This window comes from Salvelinus sp. IW2-2015, linkage group LG22 (genome assembly GCF_002910315.2).
Source record: "Salvelinus sp. IW2-2015 linkage group LG22, ASM291031v2, whole genome shotgun sequence".
NCBI classification, from domain to species: Eukaryota; Metazoa; Chordata; class Actinopteri; order Salmoniformes; family Salmonidae; genus Salvelinus; species Salvelinus sp. IW2-2015.
This window is the reverse complement of record NC_036862.1, coordinates 22,009,306-22,021,790: the sequence shown is the minus strand read 5'-3', so window position 1 is coordinate 22,021,790 and position 12,485 is coordinate 22,009,306. Positions and strand designations below refer to the sequence as shown.

The 12,485-nt window shown below is 38.9% G+C and overlaps 1 protein-coding gene across 2 annotated transcripts in view; it reads right to left on the bottom strand.

Annotated features, from left to right (window-relative positions):
- The window catches only part of LOC111982520 (lissencephaly-1 homolog A), a 57,047-nt gene extending 47,587 nt beyond the window's left edge, over nt 1-9,460 (bottom strand). The window contains exon 1 of one of the 2 annotated variants that reach the window (XM_024014077.2): nt 9,270-9,460. The gene's annotated coding sequence lies outside the window, so the exon portion shown is untranslated. Of the gene's footprint in view, nt 1-7,722; nt 7,921-9,269 lie in introns of those variants that run through there. The other variant, XM_024014078.2, reaches the window with a different exon arrangement.
- Nucleotides 9,461-12,485: the final 3,025 nt, after the last annotated feature.

Genomic DNA, 12,485 nt, shown 5'->3' with positions numbered 1-12,485 from the left:
TGAATTCCTTTAAAATCAGTCAACATGTAGCCTAGGTGATCCTAAGGCTGGCGAACTTCCACCTGTTCCTATTTGSACACAGAAGTAAGCAGCAAGAGAAGAACCAACATCAAATCTAGAGAAAAAAGTTGATAAAAGCCAAGGTGGTCTAGTCAATAGATTCTACACAAAACCCAATAAGGAATATAATGAACGGAAACGGTGGTACTTTATCAACGGTTGGTGGACTTGACACTTATGTAACAGAGCAGTCAAAACTGGTTATCAGCAGCAGATAGCTAGAGGAACGAGACGTGGGGCTTTGGCCTGGACTCTGCTGTGAATGTGAAGTGYCCTGGGCACCACCTGACCTATGAACACTGATGTCAACACCATGCAAGCAATAATCACCCTGTCATACACTGACTGCAGGGGAAAAATCTCAAGGGTTTAATCAGTGAGGTGAATCGTTCACAATGTTGCAGATAAAACACTCCATTCGTTGCTCCCATTTGTCATACACTCCAGGCATGGGCAGAGGGTTCATGGCTGGCAACATGAAAGCTGTACATTTACTCTGGATAAGAGCCTTTGCTAAATGACTGTAGTGCAATCTAACATGTTGATTTTCCATATGAGATATTTTTTACTCTTAATAGCAGGTTTCTGTGTGTGTGATTTGTGATCGTGCTAGACATTGCGCTTTATCATTCTCATTGTGGTGTTTCATCAGTAGTAAGTACACTGTTGGAACAATAACACAATCGATGCAATTGGCTTGGGAGAAAAGGTGATCACATCAAACCACGATTTAAGAGGTGATCRCCGACTAGGCCTTGCCACTAGATGCACCTATTTATCTGATGGTTAGTGTGCGCGCGTGGGTCCAGGAGTCACAGGAACGCAGAAATCTGCATTTTAAATACAGAAAAATATATATATTWAAAAAATGCATAAGAAATATCTAGCTGCGTTTTGTAAACGCATCTTCTAAAATGCTTCTTATTGTAATTTCTGCTTGCTTCAGTTGCACTTCTCCACTCGGATGAGAATCTTTGCTCTCGTCATCATTCCCGCATTCACGAAGAAGCTTTCTATCAGACAGTGCTCTGACTGATGTGTAGCTACTTCTCTCTGGTAAAATGTAGAGGTCGACCGATTAATCAGCATGGCCGATTAATTAGGGCCGATTTCAAGTTTTCATAACAATCGGTAATCTGCATTTTTGGACGCCGATTATGGCCGATTACATCGCAATCCACGAGGAGACTGCGTTATGCGAGTGCAGCAAGGAGCCATTGTAAGTTGCTAGCAAGCATTAAACTTACCTTATAACAATCAATCTTAACATAATCACTAGTTTGATGATATTACTAGTTTAACTAGCTTGTCCTGCGTTGCATATAATCAATGTGGTGCCTGTTAATTTATCATCGAATCACAGAATATTCAACTTCGCCAAACAGGTGATGATTTAACAAAAGCGCATTCGCGAAAAAAGCACAATGGTTGCACCAATGTAACTAACCATGAACATCAATGTTTTTCTTAAATTCAATACACAAGTATATATWTTTTTTTWAACYTGCATATTTAGTTAAAAGAAATTAATGTTAGCAGACAATATTAACTAGGGTAATTGTGTCCCTTCTCTTGCGTTCAGTGCAAGCAGAGTCAGGGTATATGCAGGGTCACCTGGCTCGTTGCGAACTGTGTGAAGACCATTTCTTCCTAACAAAGACAGTAATTAATTTACCAGAATTGTACATAATTATGACATAAMWTTGAAGGCTGTGCATTTTAACAACAATATTTAGACTTGGATTTGCCACCCGTTCAATAAAATACGGAACGGTTCCGTATTTCACTGAAAGAATAAAGGTTTTGTTTTCGAAAAGATAGTTTCCGGATTTGACCATATTAATGACCCAAGGCTCGTATCTGTGTGTTTATTATATTATAATTAAGTCTATGATTTGATATTTGATAGAGCAGTCTGACTGAGCGGTGGTAGGCAGCAGCAGGCTCGTAAGCATTCATTCAAACCGCACTTTCCTCCGCTTGCCAGCAGCTTTTCGCAATGCTTGAGTGCTTCAAGCATTGCGAAAAGCTGCTGGCAAGCTTTGTTAATGACTTCAAGCCAATCAACTCCCGAGATTAGGCTGGCAATACTATAGTGTCTATTAGAACATCCAATAGTCAAATGTATATAAAATACAAATGGTATAAAGAGAAATAGTCCTATAATAACTACAACCTAAAACTTCTTAACTGGGAATATTGAAGACTCATGTTAAAAGGATGGTTCCAGCTTTCATATGTTCTCATGTTCTGAGCAAGGAACTTAAACTTAGCTTTTTTACATGGCACATATTGCATTTTACTTTTTTCTCCAACACTGTGTTTTTGCATTATTTAAACGAAAATGAACATTTTTCATAATTTATTTGAGACTAAATTGATTTTATTTATGTATTGTTAAGTTAAAATAAAAGTGTTCATTCAGTATTGTTGTAATTGTCATTATTACACACACRAAAATCGGCCGATTAATCGGTATCGGCTTTTATTGGTCCTCCAATAAATCGGTATYGGCGTTAAAAATCATAATCTGTCGACCTCTAGTAAAATGCAAGATTAACCTCAAGCAAAACATTAGGAAATGTAGTTGGCTACATTCTATGATAAACAGAAATATATTTTTGACCAGAAAAACCGTGCTTTTTTTTATTGTAAGCCAAAGTACGTGTGTCTGCTAGCCAAATAGCGTTGCACTTCTCACGCCACTGGAAGCAACAAAACACGGCAAAAAAAAGAAAAGATATTTGTCTGCGTTTCGAAAATACAGATTTCTGTTTATTCTCTAGTCTTTGTGTACCCACGGCGACTGAATAAGGAAACCAGCTATCCAGAGTTGGCATGGCTGTACCCTATGGGTTGGCAACTTGGCATAGACTGCTCTGAATGTTGGCATAGTCTGCTCTGAATGTTGGCATAGTCTGCCCTGAAGGCTGGTGCTCTGAGTCATAAGGGTGCTATTTTATCAGTTGAATGAGAAAGGTCAACTGTGAAACAGCAGCAGACCATGCCAATAATCTTGATTATCATACCCAAGGTGATGAGATTGTGTGCGTCGGTGGTCAGAGTTCTCCAACTATCTATATTTCTCTGTGGTCAGGAAGGGCTCTACAGTGGGACCACTTCACTTGCATATGCGCCTAAATATTTTGATGTGAAACCTGGAATTTTTATTGAGGAGTACCAGTGCACCTAGAAAAATGTGGGATTCTAGTTTTAATATCTCAAATATTTTTCATTCATCAGCATAGAGCCCTGTCAGGCATGGCACAGTAAGCAAGACTCAATATTTTAAGAATGGATCAATTGACAGGTCAACACCCCACTGAAACCATGAAACTAAAACAGGAAGAAAAAAAAAGTTTGAAAACATCTGGGGAATGTCATGCAAATGTTATAAAAATGCAGTCTGTGAAGCTAGTTCTAACAGGCTGCTAAGTACTGTGAGGTGTAGGTGAATTTACAATAACTTGATTTACAATCAACTAAGACTAGTAGGCTAGTCGACACATCCGATTATAATTTGCAGAATAATAAAATAGCCAAGTAGATTAGCTGTARGCCTACATCAGCATATCAAAGATCAAAGTCTATAGAGAGGTAAGCATGATTCAACAGGCTAACAGAACCCAACAGATAACCTGTATTTCTTAAACATCTTAATCCYTACAAAAGTAATGTATACTGATATTGCATTTTAGTCAATGCCTTTCTGAATTCTGACAGAACAAGGCCATGAACAAAGGAATAGTAAACGCTTCAATGCTACACTACTATGGAATGATAAAAACAAAGGGTGGAATAACACACTTAGCAGCACTATCAGACTGTCACACAAATACAGCAATAGGGATTTAGAAGTCCAATATCACTGCATTTCCTTTCCCAGATTCCCAAATCACAACAGCAGGATTCCTTTGTTGTTCTTTGCCACTCAACGTCATCATCGACTCCTGTATCAATCCAAATGGCTTTGAAAATAAATATATTTTTCAATGCGCACCTACATTTCACGATTTGAGCAAAAAAACAACTGATTCGATAWATTGAATGAAGTGCTGCACATAGCCTATATTTGAAGGGCCTACATGTACCCACTCATACAGTGAATGCTTTTAAGTTTGTGCGTATTAATTGAATATTGCCAAATGCATCTGTAAAAAATATTGAGCTTATTTAATACAACCCTTGCGGTTAATAGATTGCAAAGCAGCATACAACTGACATAAACGTTTAGAAATGGTAAGTTCACTTTCTCATCCATAGCCTTAAAACACATCAAGAGCAAGTGCACTGTTTAGCTCACATCTGAAGACTGAGGGTCATTTAGAACATACTGCGGATCACACTTCCTCAATTAAAATATTATGGCGACACTATGGTTTAAAAACTTAGGAACCAAGCTCGAGTTATCAGTGTAGCCCTGTTATCACCTGGAGTTGAAATATCTTCACGCCTAGAAAAAAAAACTYCAGTAACTGTCAATTTATTGAAAAAAAATAAAGCATTACAGGGGGCGGTTTAGAAAAAAACTAATCCTGTCCGAATCGTCCTCTGGAATAACGGACATTCTAGGGTTTTAATTACATAAGCAACGTTCTAATACTAGTCCAGTGTGAATAGGGCTTTGGTGTGCTCCCCCCTAAAAATAAATAAAATAATAATMATTTAAAAATCTACTTAGGCGCACACGTGCTCCTTGTAAAAAAGGTCAGCGTAGAGCCCTGCTACTGACAATAATGTACATGAAACATGTCCCTGATAACTACAACTACCTAACGGACCCGACAAAAGCAGGTACAGACATCAAAACAAGGCTTAAAAGTGTAACTGGTAATAAWACTTGGACTTTAAATCAATCACCAGTTTCCACGGTACATTTCAGGACACCGTGGTCTGACTAGATGCCTACAGCTCCTGTGGTCACATTTAACAATTCATGTCAGGCACAACACTATGCTAGTAGCTCAGGGTCATCGGTCCTCAGTTCACTTGCACATTGGAAAAACACTCATCAAACCACCAATTGAGAGTTATTTTAGGTCAGCTAGCATGCTGGTTTACCAGAGATCTGGTTAGACAGAGTTCAGCATTGACAAACCACTCCCATCTCTGCCTGCAACCAAAATACACTGAAACTCTCCAGGTCTGCATGCAGGCGCATACAAACACCGAGCCAAGCGGCCACGCCACAACACCAGCATTAAATCTCTAAAATAACAGCTGGAACAGCCAGAACCTCTAACACAGCCTGGGATTTTCAGAGCTAGTTATTCTGTAAATAATGACCAGCTTGTGCACAGTAGGTCTCTTCTAGACAGGCAGGGCACTCTTGCAGAAATTATTTGAAGAGCTTTATCACTAATTGATAATGACAGGGGATTGAACATCTGGCACACACTGCAGTCTTCCAGAGGTCATCACCTGTGCTGGCTGCAATTGCTGTTATCCAAGCTATGTGGTCTGAGAGAAGCCTAAAGCAACAAGGGATAAAATGGACGGCTGCTGCTATTCATTCACATAAAGCATTCATTCTTAAACCTAACACATATCAAACTGAACATATCTTAGCTTTGTTGACTATCCACATCCTAGACAGAGTGGTGGAAGAAGTCCATTCAATCTTGGCTCCTCCTCCTTCCATGTATATTTAAGCAAGCCAATTGAGACAGATGGCAGGAACCATGACTTTGAGTGCAGTGACAATGTGCACCGCCGCTGCCGAGAAGCAAAGAGAGGCCAATAAAACATGGGTCTGGCCATCATCACTGCAGTCAGAGTCCCCTGATAGAAGAGTCATGATTAGCAGATCAGTGTACACATACGCTGAGGGAGTGCTCAGTAGCAACACGGAGGTCTGTGGTAGACAGGACTCTGGGAGAGTCAGAGGAGAAGAGCTGCTACAGGCCAGGGCAACATATCATTGAGTGCTAGCTAAACCACTGACAGAAGATAAATTAAACTTTTATAGCGCTATTGATTACATAAAGAATCTTAAGGCGCTTTAAAGMAACAAACAGACATAAGACAAGCCTACTTAACAAATCCAAGTTGACTGCACAAAGGCCAACATTAAACTGAACAGAACAAAGATCAAATTAAGGGTTTTCCGCATATTTTCAATTGCCCCATGTAGGCTATGCAGTGCACTGTGCAAATCATGGATAGTGTCTTGATCCTTGACTAGTTATGCATTGACAGGATTCAGAAATCAAGCTCCTATATATCACAATGGCATGAGCTGACGGAATAAATATTACGCATACTGGCACCATATTTCCCAGTCTCGCCATGATTTTGTGTGGATTTTGTGTAATATTTGCAGGCAAATGGCAAAATTTTGCTGAAGCAATTCTGACATTTTATATGGCAATATGCAATGATTTTGTCCAATTTGTAGCGAAAATGCACTGTTGAGGGAAAATTTTGGGGTGACAGGTGGCTTGATTTAACCATATGAGGTAAATGTGCAGTGATTGGTTGAAATTGCAAGACCTMTTTTTGTAATGCGRTGATGGGTCAGTTTTATGCAATAATATTGCGATTATTTGACTGTTTTATAAGTAATAGTGCAGTGATTTCCAAGTCCTCACATAATATGGTGTGAATTGTTGATTTCCAATCTAAAACCCATTAAATGAGCAGTGGCATTAAGCTGTCATGTGAAGGTGAACCCAACTTGGCTGTCGCAGACCCAGAGGGGGGCTGCTGGGCTGGCATGTCATTATTAGCAGTGTGTGTTAGACCAGTCCTCCTGTGCTGAAGGTCAGCCATTGTCCTACTGTGACCTCTGAGCTGGAGCTCAAAACAGGGTAACATGGGCATCTGGTGCCGACTGTGTTAGTGAGGCACTCTGCATTCACAAAAAAGACACACCCTCTCTCGCTCTCATCCTCCCGCCCCCTCCTCCTCCTCAGAGAGAGGAATCAAACATCCTCCTCTGTGCATAGATGCTATTTTGGCATCTATGCATAGTCACTTTAATAACTCTACCTACATGTACACATTACCACAACTAACCGGTACCCCCCCTGTATAGTCTCCCTATTGTTGTTTTACTGCTGCTCTTTAATTACTTGTTACTTTTATTTCTTAATCTTTAGTATTTTTTTTAAACTGCATTGTTGGTTAGGGACTCTTAAGTAATAATTTCACTGTAAGGTCTACACCCATTGTATTCGGCGCATGTGACTTATAAAATTTGAACCTGAAAACACATTTTCAATGTCACCATGGGTCAGGTACCACTCAAAACACTGAAAGGTATACTAAACAAATCAGTCAGGTTAACATAGTTCCACCTGTTGTATAACAGTCAAATATCACAACGTGTGTATTGAGGCCATTATGAGAATCACAAATACCATGATTACCAATTAGCTATTTGGCACAACAATAGATACATTTGAGGGCGCACATGTGTTAATGTTCTCAGGATTTTAATAATCTGCTTTATTTTCTAAATGAGTCTGGAAATGTGTCAAGCCTGCAACAACAAACAAGTAACCTATTAAAATATCCTAAAACTACCAATTMATTAAAAAACCTTCAACATCGAATTGCTTACACCAGGTGACTGCCTATTCAATCAAGGAGGGTCCATCAGCATAGACATACAAATAGAATCACATTAGCTACAACTGTAAAGGRGAAAAATATAGCTACCAAGTTATCAATTGAAGCTCCACTCCTAAAACAATCCCATAATTTCGGTTGCATCAGCTGCTGCAGCAATCCTTACAGGTGTAGCCAAGCTCTGATCTGGCCAGGATGAAATCATACATTCGGGAAGGAGGACTGCATAGCAACGGATACTGCTTCAAACACGATAGGGGTACCATCAACAAGGCGGGGAGGAGGAGAGTGACTTGTCAGTTTCAGCGGAAAGAGACGCAGGCTGAAGGATCCATTCTGCAGTAGGAGAGGGGTGGCGTCTTTTCTAACCGAATGGATACCGCTGCCTTTCAACCCACGTGATCAAACAAACTATAGTCGATCCTCAATCGCAAAATAAAATATACAAATATTAAAATAACATAGGTTTCAAGCTGAAGCTATTGGTCAAGACAAATTGTAGTTTTCCTCCAACTCTTATTTCTATAAACTGCATGAATTCATTCAACTTAGATCATTCGTAAAACAGGGCCAACTGTAATGATAATGATTTACGTTACCGGTCTAGAGCCTTGATGACAGATCACAAAACGATCAAAGTTGTCAAGCTCAAGGGATGTAACGTGATGGATGGAAGGAGTAGCGTAGCCAGTGGCTACAGGAAACACAACTAATTTGGTAACTAGCTGAGCTAAAACAAAATGTCAGACCACATCTAATGTTTAACATGACAATCGGCCGATACTAGCTAAATAATATATTTACACGTAGCTGCCTACCTCCTAAATAGCTTTCAAAATAATGATACAACTGAGTGCATACGCCCTTTTCCATTATTGAACATTCTATAAATCGTGGGTAACGTTACCTAGCTAAAGTTATCTAGCTTGTTCAAGTAGATACCTGTATACCAATTAGATATRCTCGACAATACAACACATTAGCTGGTACACATTTGTAGCTGGTATGTGAAATAACTGTCACTCAAATCATGACCTACATATATGATCGCGAGGCGATCGCAACGCTAGCTAGCCTAGCAATTCGAATGCGAGTTGAAAAAGCAATGGATTCAATTGAATGAAGCAATTGGCAATGCACTCAAAATATAAACGTTTAAAAGTTAATTAACTAGATATAGTTACAACGATAAATGTATGTACAGACTTGATGCGAGGCAACTCGCGACCCGCACACATAATTGATGAGTTTGGCAAGCCCGCTAGCCAGCCGGTTAGCCTAGCTAGCTAACGTCAAAATGWTTTCCACTGATTAACGTTAGCTGCTGGCTGGCAAGCTAGAAAGTTGATATCAAATTATCGAGTCAATTTGATCAATAACATTTGAAAAATAGGTGCAAGTCCATATCAAATAGTAACTTAAATCAAGTTAACAACAGTTACTTAAAAGCAAATCAACCAGTAACACTAGTTGGTTAGCACAGACATTTACAACTCTGATGGCCAGCTACCTGCTGCTCCAAGCGGCCTGTCCGCCATTTTGAGACATAGAAAGGAGGCGCAAAAATTACAGCCACATCGTCCTTTTCCCCACTTAGCGTTTCTTCGATACTCAATATCTGATGCAAAACAACTTACCCTATAGTTTTTCCTGAATATCCTTTGCCAGTTCGKACAGTTATACAAGCCAAGAGGACGTATTTTTCGTTCCAAAATAAGGGACTTCTGATCTCGAGGTTAGAGTATGCCGACTTTTCTCTCTTGCAATCCTTGTTTTTTCGTGCCGCATTCGCCTTCAGAGTCGGGGACGCGCTTGCGTTTACAAACTGACAGCGACGCGCGCGCACGCCCTTGATCACAGMCCTACTTAAAAAAAATAGATTATTGCAAACACCCACTGATAACCTACTCTAATGTTACTTAACAAGTAGCTATAAACATTCATTATTTTTGACTACACATCTTTACCCAGCCTCTGCCGATGGTGTCATTGACGCATGTTTACAGTGGATATTCAGATTCCAGAATGTTATCAGAACTTGATCTCTATTGATGACGGGACATAATTCATAGAACTATGTACTACAACATTTGTGTGACAGGTCCACTAGTAGGATACCAAAAATAAACATCCAGTCTTTACACTTGAAATGCATGATAATATCATTGCATCTAATTGCATGTCCAACAAGCTGGATAGCTTGGAATAATTTCATACATTTAATCAAAGTTTGATTAGAGCAGATAACATCCTCTCAATCTTATATGTAAATAAGTAGTTAATAAAAATCCAAGCCAAGTGTTATTTGCTAGTTTTCTTTATTAATTTTRATACAAAAGCATACTCTGACCAAAAATAATTAGATTGTTATTTTGTAAAGAGCAACAGATAGGTACCACACAGCAAGGGAAGCAGACTTTAACACTAGAATGTGCAGAAAAAATCTCATCAGTTCAAGAAAAGAGAAAACAGAAGAACAAACCCTCATTTTGAGTGCCACACAGAGACAATGCAAGCTGATCAGTGCGCATTAGACATCCATCTACACTGAGGTGATAGAGACCAGATTTGTACTGTCTTTGCCCCATAGGACCTCTTTTTCTCCCCACTAGACAAGAGTGCAGACAACCCAGCTCAGTTGAACTATGAAATCTTGGTCAGGGCCTTCTATTTTTTTTAAAGTAGTAAATAGACCGATCTATTGGTGGCTTCTTGTGTGACGTTTAGGTAAATAGATGTGTCATCTCGACAAATACACATTTTTAATTAAAATTGGGTAGAACACAAAATGCATGTGTGTAAATGTACATAATAACAGTCTCCTATGTTTGACATCGATGAAGTGCTGGGAGTGATTTGAAGAGCTTTGAATGTTCAGGTGACTTCTCCAATGCCTTATGGCCTTATAAACTCCCAAAATGTAATTTTGCAYAAACATTTCACTCAACATTCAGGTTTTGTTTTGTAATCTACATTTGGAGACATTCAGAATTTAAAGACATCCATCCATACAAACCAAGGGGTTTACATAAGATGAAGCAATATGTAATATGAATGATCTGGAAATTGAAAATGTTAAATTGACAAAATTATACATGGTCTTTGCTTTGATAAAATAAACCAGAGGTCTGTCACTCCCTACTGAATTAATCTAAAGAACAGTCAAATCATTTTATCATGCAATTACTTGAATGTATCAAGAGGTATATTACTACACAATTAGAACATAATTACAGCTTAACAACAAGAATTAGTGCCTTGGTGATGAAATAGAATAGAAGCACCATGATTTGATGATCCATGGAAAAAAATAGATCTCTAGGCAGACAAAAGCATTTTTGATCACTCTCAACGAGTTTATTCTATCAGAAATGTCTAAGTCTCAAACAATAGACTTAAGGGTTTCAACAAGTTCACCAATGTTCATCAAGTAGCAGCCTTTGCAATTTTTCAGGTTCACGTCATCATCAATTCCATCAAATACTTGTTTATTTTGCTTCCCTCAAAGTCAATCGAATGAGAAACATATGAAATAGTTACACACTAGCCTGGACATATGCTTCTGAACATCCTTATGGGACAAAAACATTTTTCACATTAATAAAGCCTTTTCATTTGTTTCTGATGGTTCCAAAGGAAGTACTCTCTAGTGCACCGCCCCATGGCCACTAAGGGTACTGCAAGACAGGACTGACATTCATAAAGGAGGAAGTTGAACCTGAGGGGAGGAAGGAAATGCAGATACACTTCAAAAAGGAAACCAGTGATGTCCCTATGACATACATAAGTACAAATGAAAAGAAACCAAAATMAAATAAAAATCMAATTTTAAAAAAGCTTTGAAGGGCTGACAAAAAACCAATAACACCCTGGTTTCATTTCAAAGCATAAATTAGGCACAAATCACATACCAAGTTCTATTATTGTTCCACAWTTTTTTTCAGRAGCATAATAATCAAGAAATTCGTGTTTTTTCCCCTCTCTCTTGGTGACACCCTTTTACTTACAATGACAGCTGTTTGTCTTGCAGCAACACAAGTGCAGCACTTCAAAATAATTAGTTCCAGCATCTTCTATATTGCTTTAGTCACATACATTTAGACAGTGCAACAATGTTTAGGAAGAAATTTGCAAAGGAGGGTCGAACACATTGCATGTACACAAGCGCACACACACCTCTATCAATCCTTTTTGGTATATTGAAGCAGCCTTACTCAACCCACTTTTGGTGGTGCTGTGTTTAGTCTTTCTATTCTATCAAATGATAGGGTGAAGTTTCTCACATAATCACTTCATATGAGCAGATTTACAACATCGCTGGCCAAGAATGTTACATGAGAATAAAAGTTTATATTAGCCGTCCCATGATTTTACGATGGCTGCGTTTACACAGGCAGCCAATTCTTATCTTTTTGCCACTAATTGATCTTTTGACCAATCAGATCTTTTGTCAATTTAAATTTAACCTATATTTAACTAGGCAAGTCAGTTAAGAACAAATTCTTATTTACAATGCCCCGGCCAACGCTGGGCCAATTGTGCACCGCCCTTTGGGACTCCCAATCACTGTCGGATGTGAAGCAGCCTGGATTCGAACCAGGAGATGCAGTGCCTTTGACCGCTGCGCCACTCGGGAGCCACCAAATAATTGGACAAAATACCTTGAATTGGCCTTCCTGTGTCAACACAGCCTTTGTGTATAAAAAATAAAACATTTGGAAGGTCGTGTCTTACCCAACCTAGCCATTACACTATGAAGTAGCAGAAGTGTTGCAAACCATGGMCATATCTGATTCCTTCTCTCAGACTACACAAACATACATGCACATATTCTTTAAAAGTGGAAAAATAGA